The sequence below is a fragment of the Episyrphus balteatus genome, chromosome 4 (genome assembly GCF_945859705.1).
Source record: "Episyrphus balteatus chromosome 4, idEpiBalt1.1, whole genome shotgun sequence".
Classification (NCBI taxonomy): domain Eukaryota; kingdom Metazoa; phylum Arthropoda; class Insecta; order Diptera; family Syrphidae; genus Episyrphus; species Episyrphus balteatus.
The window spans coordinates 31,186,862-31,200,901 of NC_079137.1; the positions used below are offsets into that span (position 1 = coordinate 31,186,862).

The 14,040-nt window shown below is 29.0% G+C and overlaps 1 long non-coding RNA gene across 1 annotated transcript in view; it reads left to right on the forward strand.

Moving 5' to 3' along the window:
* The first annotated feature begins 6,569 nt into the window (after positions 1 to 6,569).
* LOC129920272 (uncharacterized) overlaps positions 6,570 to 14,040 on the forward strand; it is a 52,239-nt gene continuing 44,768 nt past the window's right edge. Inside the window, exon 1 of the long non-coding RNA XR_008773217.1 lies at positions 6,570 to 8,505. This is a non-coding gene — a long non-coding RNA (uncharacterized LOC129920272). The remainder of the gene's footprint in view (positions 8,506 to 14,040) is intronic.

Genomic DNA, 14,040 nt, shown 5'->3' on the forward strand with positions numbered 1-14,040 from the left:
CTCTCTCTCTCCCTCTCACTCTCTCGTTTGCTCGGTCCTTTATACTATTTTGCCTGCTTTTGTTTTGTGGTGTACTAGGAGCCAGTGTTTCTAGGGATAGAAGAATCAGCAGAAGGAACGTGAAGTGCTCGAAAGACCGGCTAAATTGAAGCTTTCCGTGCTGTCTATTGTTCCCCCTAGTGGATGTAGTGTGCTGGGGTCACGCATAAAAGCGCAGTACTTGCATCCCCCTTCTGCTGTTTTATGCTGCTTCTGCTCCTGCTGCTGTTGTTGCTGCTGCATTGGTGAAGGACGACGACGACGCCAGGCCTGAGAGAAGGAAGATACAACAACAACAACAAAAACGGGGAAAAAGCAATAAATGCTACTATGCTGCATGCCAAATACAAAAGCACTTACTACTATGATGTGTGCTTTGGTATTATGTTGTATTTTTTTTTCAACTTTTTTGCTTCTGCTTGCAAAGCAAGGATATGGGGAGGCTGAAGCTGAAATCCAAAATGTGTCTAGGCAAAAAGGATCTCTTTTTCTTTGGGTGTTTTAGTGTGTTACAATTTTATATTATATGTGGTTGTGGTGTATTGGTTCTTCTACAAGCATAGATGAGTAACTGCAGGATAAAGTAAATGATATCTCTTAGCTGTGATTTTATGTTGTTGTTGTTTATTGTTGTATTGGAAGGGAGTATTGAAACTACTACTGTATCAAGCTTAGGCGGAAAGTGAGTTTTAATATTTTTCTTGCAGTTTAAGATTGAGGGAAAGATTATGTTAATTTGCTGCTTGCAATTTGCGGCTTAATTCTTACTTTTTTGGTCAAAACTCATCTTTCGATTAATTATTATTTTTTTAAATAATACACGATCACTTATTCGAGCTGATTTTTGAAAAATCTTAGTTGGCTTCATTTGAAGAGTAATGTGATAAAATTTCATTGAGATGCTTGGTTTTTAAATGCAATTTTTATCCTCTTAAACTGCTACTAACTTTCTTAAGTTATTGGTTTAGTACTTATTTAAAATAGTTTTTATGAGTCCCTCAATTGTGTATAAGCAAAGACACAATTGCTAATACACATTCCAGAGATTCAATAATATGAACAAATCTGTGTTTTTTGAAATTGATGGTCCGTATCCGCAATTGGATTTTATATATATTATAAAAACAACATGCAGCTGCCGATAAGAATAGAAGCGGATCCATCTGCGGATAGAATTTCGACAAAGTGCATTAATTTTTTTTATCCTATATCTTGGTGCGTCCATATAAATCTTTGTTCAATATTGATATTTTAGAAATCATACTGCGGATAGAATTGCAAAAAAAAACTATATGCATATTTTTGTTGAACAAAGTCAAGTAGATTACAATTATAAAGCCTTCTAATTTGTTCAGGATATCAAGATGGTTTTAGAATTTAGTTTTTATTTATTTATTTTTATCACGTATTCGCCACAGTATCCATTTTTTTATGACTAGGTTCGTTGAAAATCCGACTTACCTTGAAAACAACATAGGTTTTAATTATCAAGTATTATTTTAAATAGTATTAAATTCACGTGAATTTTTATTTTCAAACCTCAAAATTGATTCTTTATTTCGGTTTTTTGAAATTATTAGCTGTTTTCGTGGTTTTTGCTTTTACGTTTTATTTGATTCTTCTTATAGTAAACCACCTACATATCACACAATTTTAAATGCAGTTTTATTAAATATTTTCAAAAATGTGTGTATAAATCAAAAAATTTAATTTTTTAGATTTTTATTTGAAATTTTTGCCATTTTTATACGTTTAAATTTATTTTTTTCCAAAAATTAAAAAATTATTTTACTGGAAAACTTTGAATGTGATCTTTTAAACGAACTATTTTCTAACCAGAATCAACAAACATTTTGAAAATAGATGGTTTAACTGGAGATAAAACAAATTTTATCTAGAGGCACGGGTTAATGACCTCAAAAAAAATGTTTTTTGCTAAATTCCCCTTATTTAGGTCCTAAACTTTCGATCTGGGGGGTGTCTCCCCCGAAAACATCACTTTGGGAAATAACGGACACCCTAATAAACAGTGAAGTATGTTTGGGGGGCTGGGAGCGTGCTGCGCCATTTCTTTGGTACACTATTGGATGGGCTTATTTGCCAATGAGGTGGAACATAAGTCCAAAATCGAATTATGTAGCTATGCCAAATCCAGTTTGGAAATAAGATTATAATTTGTGAATTCCACCTTTTATTTGTGGGTCTAATGTCCAACCTGAGTTAAAAAAAAATCAGTCAGCTCAACATTTTTCCAAAAAGTTAGATGAGCACTTTTTGGGGGCAAAAAACTGTGTGATGATAAGAGAGATTAGTGCCTTTTTGATGATAAGTAAGAAATTTTTCCAAAATGGTCCCAGTTAATTCCTTCAAGCAAATCTGTAGTAGCAAAGTGGTGACAGAACTTGGCTGGGAACTATACATGTTTATTAGTGTGGTCCAAAAAATATTTTTTTTTGGTTTCGGTCGGGCCACCCGCTAAAGTTGTTCCACTTATCTAGAACATTAACGTTGTGAAATTTCAATTCGCTATCTTAAGCGCAAAAGGGTGCTAGTAACAGTTCAATTTTTAGGTTTTGTAGGTAATCTTGATTGTTATTTTTCATTTTTTTTTGAAAAGCAAATATTTTTTTTGAGCATATAAAATTAATACCTATATTTTTTTTTCGAAAAAAAAGTGAGCAATAATTTAAAATAATAAAAAATAAGCAAAATGTGCAAATAAAAAGTCTGTGTACTACCTGTTGACGAAATTTACTTATAAGTGGCCCCAGAAATTATTATATCGATATTTTTTCAGAATAAGTACAACAACCACAACTTTAAAGCAATTTTTAACTAAAAAAAAATAAAAAAAAAAATATTTTTTTTTCTTTTTTTCAAAAATATAAAATTTTTCAATATCGATCAGCACCCCCTTCTATATATGTAAGATAGGAGGGTGAAAACTCAATAGTATGATACCAATAGTATGTGGAACCAAACTAATGGGTGGCCCAACGTTTATTTGAGAATTTTATTTTTCCCATACAAGTGTGGACCACTCTAACGTTTATACATATATTTAACGAGACACATATTTCATTTTATTTACTTTTTATTTATTTGTCTGTTGTGCAGTGCTTCCAGAATTTAGTGGTTAATTAAAAAAAAAAAATTTCTTATTTGAACTTTTAAAAACCGAGTATTTGAAAACGTAATTTTAAGTATTCTAACTGCTAACATACATAAATTATGAGAGAAAGAAAATTTATATTTTGTTACGTATTCGCCATGTTGTCCCACGAAAAAATAAATTTTGTATTATAGTCAGTTGGTATTGCCATGTTCAAAGGAGAGATCCTGAGAACCCCGTCAAAAAAGCAATATCATACAACGTTCCAACACGAAATAGAAAGAAAGGTAGGCCTAAAAACTCCTGGTACAAGCAAATGCAAAACCACCAGCATTCAGTTGGCCTTAGAAATGGAACAATACAAAACCGGGAGGCTTGCCGCCGATTTCTGAGGTCAACCCGGCGAACCCCACAGGCGGATCACTAGTGTGAAGCAGTTACGTGGGATAGTTATGATCCCCTCGACATCGAGATCACAACAGCGCCGAGAAAAGGGAAGAAGAAGTCAGTTTAACAAAAATTGATATCAAACTACACTCTTTTTAAACTTAAATTAATTAAAAGTTGTTGCTATTTTTCAAACATTAATTACAAAAATACCGAACTTTAAACAAGACTTGTTAAATGTCATTAACAATTGGGGAGTAATCTAATATTCTTTTATTTTCCAGAAGAAAAAAAATACTTAAATTGTTATTAAGTGTTAAAAGTAAATTCCTAAATAAAGATGTAACGGATTTCCAGATACCCAGTCATTCACCTGCGTCGGTCGCTTCGACAAATTCGTTTGGTGTAAATAGACTTATAAAATAAAATAAAATAAAATAAATTAAAATAAAATAAAATAAAATAAAATAAAATAAAATAAAATAAAATAAAATAAAATAAAATAAAATAAAATAAAATAAAATAAAATAAAATAAAATAAAATAAAATAAAATAAAATAAAATAAAATAAAATAAAATAAAATAAAATAAAATAAAATAAAATAAAATAAAATAAAATAAATTAAATTAAAATAAATTAAAATAAATTAAAATAAATTAAAATAAAATAAAGTAAAATAAAATAAAATAAAATAAAATAAAATAAAATAAAATAAAATAAAATATAATAAAATAAAATAAAATAAAATAAAATAAAATAAAATAAAATAAAATAAAATAAAATAAAATAAAATAAAATAAAATAAAATAAAATAAAATAAAATAAAATAAAATAAAATAAAATAAAATAAAATAAAATAAAATAAAATAAGATAAAATAAAATAAAATAAAATAAAATAAAATAAAATAAAATAAAATAAAATAAAATAAAATAAAATAAAATAAAATAAAATAAAATAAAATAAAATAAAATAAAATAAAATAAAGTAAAATAAAATAAAATAAAATAAAATAAAATAAAATAAAATAAAATAAAATATAATAAAATAAAATAAAATAAAATAAAATAAAATAACATAAAATAAAATAAAATAAAATAAAATAAAATAAAATAAAATAAAATAAAATAAAATAAAATAAAATAAAATAAAATAAAATAAAATAAAATAAAATAAAATAAAATAAAATAAAATAAAATAAGATAAAATAAAATAAAATAAAATAAAATAAAATAAAATAAAATAAAGTAAAATCAAATCAAATAAAATAAAATAAAATAATATAAAATAAAATAAAATAAAATAAAATAAAATAAAATAAAATAAAATAAAATCAAATAAAATAAAATAAAATAAAATAAAATAAAATAAAATAAAATAAAATAAAATAAAATAAAATAAAATAAAATAAAATAAAATAAAATAAAATAAAATAAAATAAAATAAAATAAAATAAAATAAAATAAAATAAAATAAAATAAAATAAAATAAAATAAAATAAAATAAAATAAAATAAAATAAAACTAAATAAAATAAAATAAAATATTTGGGCGCGGTAATGTCTTTAAATTTGTAATAATAATAATTTGGACTTTTTTTTACTAAACACTTTTAAAATAAATTTTCTAGGTGCCAAGTCATGATTTGATGGTTTTTTGAACCAAAGCAGCTTGCCGAAAAAACTTTGTTTGTATTATTCGAACGCACAAATTTTCTCAAACTTCCAACTTTAAAATTTTAAAACATAATACTTTAAAACTGGAATTAGATACAAAATTAAGATTTCTTTAAAGACACTCAGCACAATATTATTAACTAAATTATTTAATTCCACAATTTTCCAACAAAAACTGATTATACTTACACATTCTTATATAAATAAAATCTTATCAAAAATACATTAAATCTTTAACTTAAACAGAACACACTTCCTTCTCCATTAAATACCTGCTTCCTGCTAACAATTCCCACTTATCCCATATTACAACCACCTCAACTAATCTCTCTTCCTTTCGAAAAAAAAACCCTTACTAGTTAGGTGTGGTGATGATGATGGTGGTATACCAACATAAATCCCTAACCTCACCCAAGAAAAGAGAAGAAAAAGAAAAAAATTAAATCCAAATCAAAAACACAAAAAAAGAAAAATAATATAAAAAAAACTTCATTGACAAAAATTCATCAAGCACCACCATGGCACATCAACTTCAATCACACGTCTATTATTTGAAGAGTTACTGTCATCTCTCCTCTTGGGGCTTCCTACACTTCAACAACGTTCTTCAGCCGTATCATCCGTTTCCAACATTTCACCGATTTTACTTTGCTTGGCAGTTTCTCTATCTCTCTATCCATATACCAATAGCTGGCTATAAAAAAAAGAAGCAGCTCACACAGTCAGTCAGTCTTAGTAATGGGCTCTTAAACATTCCCAAACATTTACAATGATATTTGCTGTAAAAAAAATGTGTCCTCTCTTGGAGTGATTCTCCTTTCCGCACCCAGACAGTCCCCTTAAATTTATCACAAGAAAAAAAAAAATATGAAATAAAAAAACGCGCTATATTTTTCCCCTCTGCAAAAAACTTGGTCTGTTTTTATATGTTCCTTTAAAATCCCATTTTTATTTGTATCTCGTAGTTTTTTTGAGTATCTTTTTTTATTTTTTATGAAGTTCTGTATGCTGCTATTATGCATGCAATCAAGCAAAGCTCATCCCGAATGGGGCGCATAACAGAAAACAAATGAAGCAAGCTTGCGCGCGTGTACAACGGTGCATTGAGCACAGTTATATTTAAACAGGCAGAAGTAGCAGCAACAGCAACGGACTTTCTTCTTTCTCTCGCTGTACTGCTTCCATATATTTTATATCTATGCTCGTCGGCGATGTCGGTGTTTTACCATGGTTCACGTGCGCCGGCCGACGACATCACAAATACATTCACAACCCAACCGAAACTAAGCTTCAAAAGTGTGTAATTGTGCTTGTGTTGGTTTTCCGACTTGCAACTCCGATGGAATTCCATGCTGGTGATGATGGTATTTGCTCCACACAGCCGCACTTCCATCACTATCATCATCGTAACATCACAGTTCGAGTTGAGTAAGTCCAAGTTGGATGGAATTCAAGTATTTCAGTTGAAACGGAACTTTCGCAAAGAACGGTCATGGTCTTGAAATATTATTGCCAAAGCTAAAAACTCAAGCAAAGCAACCAAATACAAAAAAAAAAAGAGTTATAAACGGTTCCCACAGTCTGCTGGCGAGGCGATGAGCGATGATGATGATGGTGATGGCGGGGCATATAGATACAAAGCTTTGTGCTCTCGCTCTCTCGCAATTTCTCACTCTCTCTCTCTCTCTCTCATAATCATCGTCATTCGTGAATTGTGAATAGAAGAAGCCTGCTTGGACTTCGTGCCACAATATGAGGCTCATTCTCCAACCGACAACGGCCACGGGAGGATAGTTCCAACTTCGCACTTTAAAGTATCTATCTCACCGAAAAAAAAGTATCTTTTGCTAAAAAATTTCTAATCAGTGTTGTCGGTCGCGGTGTCATTCGGTTGCTTAGTTGCGTACACCGACCTTCGTTCAATAGCCGTAAAGCGGAGTGGAGCGTGTGTTCTCGACATCTGGAGCTTTCAGTTTTCATCATTTAACAAAACCAACAACAACTGCCGCCGCAAAAAAATGTCAAATGGAGAGAAAGCTTTCTGATAGTCGTCATGTCTGTGTTGTAGCTTTGTTTCTGCTGGCACTGGCACTAGCAGTGGCAGCGGCAAAAGGCAGCATAGCCAACTAACTTTTAGTCGTTTGGAATGTATCTGGAGCCAAAGACTTTATTCCTACTCCATCCGGTGTGGCAGAGTCAATAAAGTGTGTGGTTTATTTTCTTTTCTCATAAATTGCTGGCGCTTTCCTGCAGTCGTACTCATTCTTTTTTCTTCTGAGTCTTGTGTTGAGGATTTCGTTTTACCTTTTTTTTTTGGGAAGAAAAAGGAGAGGGATTTTTGTGTGTGAATTAATATCAATTCGTTCGGCTCAGTCGTTAACTGTCACGATTTGTGTTAACAACATTATCATACTCACCTATCAGTTAAATTTAAGTGTGAAATTGTGAACACGTATCTATGACACTTTATCGGCAAACAGATACGAACTCAATCTCTCGTCGCGAACTTTGCACCATGACTTTGTGAAAGATTCCAACTTAACACTTATAGCCTTCCCAATAGTGAAATAATGTTTTTTTTTTTATTTTGTTCCAAGTTAATAGCAATAAAGTGTGAACAAAAATACAACAAGAAAAAAAAAATGACGTAGTAAAATAAATTTTTATTCGTCTTTATAAACTGCGCAGTTAAAAAATAGAAACAATTAATTTACTTAGCTCCAAAGGTGAGGAGAAAAGTGTTCCAAAGTGCAAAAAAAAGCATCTCCTAATAAAAAAAAAAAAGACACCCAGCAACAATTCACAAAACATAAAATAAAGATAACATTTCTTCTTATTCACAAGAACAATTTATAAAAAACAAAATAAACAACAAACAAAAAATTAATTTCAAACAAAAAAATAAAAGATAACACCCATCAACCACCAACCCCCTGTAATCTAAGCTATGATACAACACCATCACAATTATATTTGAGTCTAGCCATCAAAAATAAGGCTGTCTTCATTGTATATCCGTATCCGTCGTCTCTCCAATATACTCTCATTCACATAGTCAAAATCAAGTGCCAAACATAAAAAGAGGGAAACTCCCTTACTTTATCTGCCGACAGATAAAAGATAAAAGCAACAAAAAAAAAAAGAACCTAATTGAAGTTGGATTTCCCAAAAAAAAAATATCTACAATGAAAAAAAAAATAAACTTTCAAACAAGATAGTCTCGAAAATCCGTATTTCGTCTACAACAAAACTGTGGCCTTCTTATCTCCCGGTTTTGAATATATAAAAAAATGTAAGTACTCTCACATATTCACACATGATGGATACACCATCTCGTTTTAGCTTTCAAGATACTCTATAAAATAATAAAAAAAAAATATATATACATGCATGTAGCAGAAAAAAAAATGAAATACTTGTAAGATACATTCAATTAATTTAAGAAGCAGCAGCAGTACACTCGAGGGATCCGGCACCTCTCGTAGAAAAGATCACAAAAGACGACGATGTCGACTACGAAAATGTATGGTTGCCAATATCTGCGAAAAATTGAAATCCTAAGTTATTTTTATAAGATAAATAGTTTTTCCAAATAAAGCTCCGAAAAAAATTAAATAAAGAACTCAAAAATGTGCAAGTTTTCGACAGCAACGAAATTATCTTTATTAATTTAGTTATCAAATATAGATCCAAAACCTTATTTGGCTTTATTTCCTTATGACTTCATTTGACTTCAAAAATTAGGTTTGTTTAATATTTTTGATATTTTAAGTGCCTAGCTATAAATTATAGTATTTTTTAAATAAAAGTTTCAATTTAAAATGAGAAAATTGGTACACCAATAAATTGTCAGTCTGTCCATTTTTTTGTTATCCTGTTTTAAGTTTTGAATAAGAAATTGCATTTACCTGTAATCCAACCATTATTCACCTTTTGAACATAATTGAAAGAGCTGATTTCCCAAGTTATTCATTTTTAGACATTCAAAATGCGAAATTAAAAGTTACAAGAAATTATTTTAACGCCCAAAATGTGAAAACTTACAAAAGTATTTTTGTAGTTTGAGTGTTCCCTCGAGGTTTCATTTTTTTTTATTAAGACGCTTTTAAGCCTTATTAAAAAAATAAGGTGCACTGCAATGAAAATTTGATCAACTAATTTTATTTTATTTTTGCTTTTCTTAAGACATCGTAACACCAAGTTTTATATTTGTTGATACATTAACAATAAATAAAGTTTCTTGGTTTACTATGCACAAAGTACGGAGTAAGTAAGCAGTAAAATTTATTCGTAAATGATAAGGCAACTTTTTCAACATGGATTCGTAATGGTCGAATCCACTATATTTTTGTTCAAATTTTTAAAAACATTTAGTTTCTAATTTTTGACAGAACTTATCCCAAATGCTTAATATTTTCAAAAACAAGAAAACAAAGTTGAATTTGTGTTTCCATAAGTCGCTATTCAAGTATTAAATTTAGGTGTTGGACTGTTAGCTAACTCAACCCCACCCTGACCCTATCCAACTTAACGTAAACCTACAACGACCGCTTGTTAAACATAAACAAAGCACACACATTTTGATAAATTGATTGGTATGTTGATAAATTCTTCTATTCATACTACCAAAATAATAGGTATTTTTCTTTTGGTTTTCTACAATATTTTCAATGTTTTTCTTTTTTCCAAGAATTCAAATATTAATAAATCTAACAGTTGTTTCAGATTTGATTTTTATTTTGTTTAGAATATGTATTCATTATTAATGTTTTTAAAGTCTATGTTTTGTTTCTTTTCGTTTAAAAATTTAAAGAAGAATAAAAATGAGGTTTTACTAAAAAAAAAACAAACACAATTTTCAAGTGTTGTTCAAATCTTTTCATCTGCTTATAATAAATATTTAAAAAAATTACTAAATTTGAAATACTTATAAGTATATAAGTATTTCAAATTTAGTAATATTTTTTTTTGTTAACTAACTACGACGAGACGCGACGTGTGGAAAAAGTTGCAAATGTATATTTGGTAACATTTACAGCTCCTCATGTTGAAAAATAGATCTGTCGTGTTAACCTAGAATGACATATCTGCATTTTTGGTTCCTGAAGGTAATTGGTTGATACCTACTTTTAAATTTTTCAAAAGAATATTAATCTTTGAAAAAGTTTAATATAAAATTCCAAATGCTCTGAAATGTAAATAGACACACAGATTGTATGATATCACAAATAATAACTTAATATCAAAAATGTAGTCTTTTTTTATTTTCTTTATTTTTTATTCCACATATTTTATGGCAAATTCTTTATCTCCATTAATAGCTCCTGAAGTACTACTTCCTAGATAAACATAAGGTTGTAAAACATTTGGTGTAATAGAAAAATAAAAGCATTTTGCAAATCAATCAGCTCGTGTATTAAATTTTACCAGATTGTTTTTAAACTTCACCTGCACACCACTCAACAAAATGGTAATTTTTTTTCAAGTTTCCTGATGTAAACACCAAAGTACTATTTGTGAAAAAAATTAAAATTAAAAATTAAATGTTACGGAGAGATGAAAGGTACCAAGTAACACTAGAGTTAATACTTTTTTATAAAATTAAATCAAACTGAATCAGAAAAAAATGCTTAAACTTTGAAACATACATAGGTACCTAACTCAACAACTAATTTCAATTTATTTTTCAAAATGAATAGAAATCTGTACAGAGCTCTTTAAGTTGATTTTTAGGTGTCGCTCTCGCATCTCAATGTATGAGGTCAAAACATTTTTTTTTTTTCTCCAGAGGAGTTTTTGATTTCCAAGAGCTTATACAAAAAGCTCCTTGTTAACATAGTTAAGTTTACTTTTTCTCAAATGGCGCCCAATAAAATTTTACTTTAAAATAAAATCTTCCAAAAACTTGTTTTTAAGATTTTGAAAACTAAAAAACAATGAAATTTCAATTTTTACTTGCGATATAGGTACTATATATCAAGTTATGCATTCGTACAAAAAAAAAAAAGTTGAGATAACATTTTTCCATGACATTACGATGGTAGACAATGCCAAAAAAGTGGGTCCTGGAAGTCCGTCTGTCTGTCTGTCTGTCTGTCAGTCTGTCTGTCAGTCTGTCAGTCTGTCAGTCTGTCAGTCTGTCAGTCTGTCAGTCTGTCAGTCTGTCAGTCTGTCAGTCTGTCAGTCTGTCAGTCTGTCAGTCTGTCAGTCTGTCAGTCTGTCAGTCTGTCAGTCTGTCAGTCTGTCAGTCTGTCAGTCTGTCTGTCTGTCTGTCTGTATAAGGAGCTACAGCCTAAACGAATGGACCGATTAATGTCAAACTTGGTATGTAGCGTTATTTGGCGACTCTCCAGAGGGGTTTTTGGAATTAATTTTTTTGGACCAAAAATAACGGTACTTGTCATATACCGATTTTAGTAAAATTGAAATATCTCAAAAACGGCTCCAACGATTTTGTTTAAAAAATTCAAATGTAAGTTTTAAACTAAAGTTTATCTTTTAATGAAAAAATTTTTTTTTGAAAATCATTAACGGTACCTGCCATAGAACGGTTTTTTTCAAATCCGATTATCTCCGAAAGTGCTTATTCGATTTCAACGAAACTTTTTGTGATGAAGCATTTACATAATTTAAATATAAGCCAAAAACAAAATTTTGCAAAAAATAATTTTTGGATTTTTAAAAAAATTTTGAAATTTTTTTTTTGAAAAATCAAATTTTCGAAAACGGGACATTGAATTTTTTTGAAATTTTGTTTTTAGATGTTGATTAGTGATTTCTACAAAATGGCATACCAATTTTATTTTAAAACTTTTTTTCCAAAAAATTATTTATAAAAAATTAGTTTTTTAAAAAACGGCTCTAACGATTTTTAAAATTTTTTTTCTAAAAATGCATGTTAATATATCAATCAAAACTGCATACTTGTTTTGGAGGGCAATTTAATTTCAGATTTTATTTTATTTTTTTTTTAAAACGAATTTTATTTTTTTTTCCGAATTTCTATATAAAAAGTCTATAAAATTTAAGCAACTTTAACTCTAAGAGCAAGTACGTGCGACCCCAGTCGTGCAATTTATTTTAAATGTCTTCAAAACTTCTAAGAAAAAATTTATGAAAAAGAAGCTCTTAAGATCTTGAAGTACTTACCTACTTTTTTACAATAGTTTATTTTAAAGAACTCTTTTGGAGCTCTAAATTGATTTGGGAAATTGTTTTATTCATACATATCAAAAAATTGCAGGTATGTGTTTTTTAATTTTTTACACTCGTCAACAAATTGACATTTTTTTCAGTTAATTCTTAATTTTTGAGTGTTTTTTTTTTTTAATTTATCTATTTGTAGATGGTTTTGAATTAAACTTTACCCTCATTTTCATTCAATGCTCTAAACTTTTGTGACAATCATTTTATATTTTATTTTAACTTAAACTTGATTATTTACTTTAATTATTCGGTAAAATAAGAATTAGAATCTTCAATTTTTGTTTCCTCTAAAAGTCTTCAATAATTTCATAAGAAAACGGTGGTAATCATTCTACAAATCGAAGACATCAACGATATAAAGAGCGAGTAAAAGAGCGTATTTCGCTTCAAGTAGGTAGTAATACATAGTCGAGTCGTGTTATTTTTTTTTCCTCTTCATTTCGTATGTGCCTACATTATTCACAAAACTTCGCCTTTTTACCTTTTTGCCTCCATTCCACATTCTTGTGCATTGAATTTGTATCTCAAAGTCGACGAAAAAAAAATACAAAAAAAATTCAAAGACGAAAAAAAATCCGTTGCTACTGCTGCTTTTGCTGGAGAACTGCTGGTTGTGGTCGCTTTGCCGCTATGTTCTCCCTCCCACTCACCCAGTTACCTCCTGAGATGGTCTCACAGTTTCTATTTTCGGTAAAATTACGTCAACGTTCTTTTTTTCTGCACAAAATGTTAGTTAAAAAATTTGCTAAGCGATTTTTATGTATTTTTTTTTGTATATTAAAAAAAAGAAACTACCCCCTCATTTGTCACCCTCTTCTCCATCATCCACCCATTGCTCTCCATACTCTCTTCACCTTATCTCTCATTCAATTTGATTTTTAATGTTTTGCAGTAAATTAATTGCGAAAACGACATTGACGATGATTTCATTGAAATGTGATTGGTTCTTCTTTCGAGTAGAAGTTAAGTAAGGATGATGAGTTCATAAAAGATACAACAACAAAATGTATATATATCCTTGCTAGGTCATCATAATCCACTTAAGTTGTCGAGGGAAAGATACAATTTCCAAGCATGAATGAACAAGAAAAAGAGGACTGATCGTCATTGTTAAGGGAGACTTTTTTCTGTAGGCAGGGTGTAATACCTATTTTAAGACTTTTAAGGACTCGATAAAATAAGAAAGTAATAAACTTTATGTCACAAAATTATTTAAAATTAAATTTTTGTTTCCTATTTTAAACATAAATTTTGTCAGCTAAAATTATGATATACAAACAGAAAAAAAAAACTAGGAGACTGAAATTATTAACTTTCTCACTCTCTTGTTCTCTTTTTTTTTCGTATCTCTAACGCAAATAATATCAAATTATCATGAATTCTGTTTGTTTTGTCGGATTTCAATTTAGGAATATTTTGAAATGAGAATGCAAATTTACTCTGTTTAAATAGTTTTTTTTCGTGTTTTTTTTTTTTAAGTTTGCATAAAATTAGATTTCTGTTCAATTTAAACTGAATAATGATATGTACATGTTTGAATCGAAAATGTATTGACTTGAATTGAGCGAATAAAAACGAGGAGATATTTTATCATAATGTTAACAAGATATTAGAGGTTTTT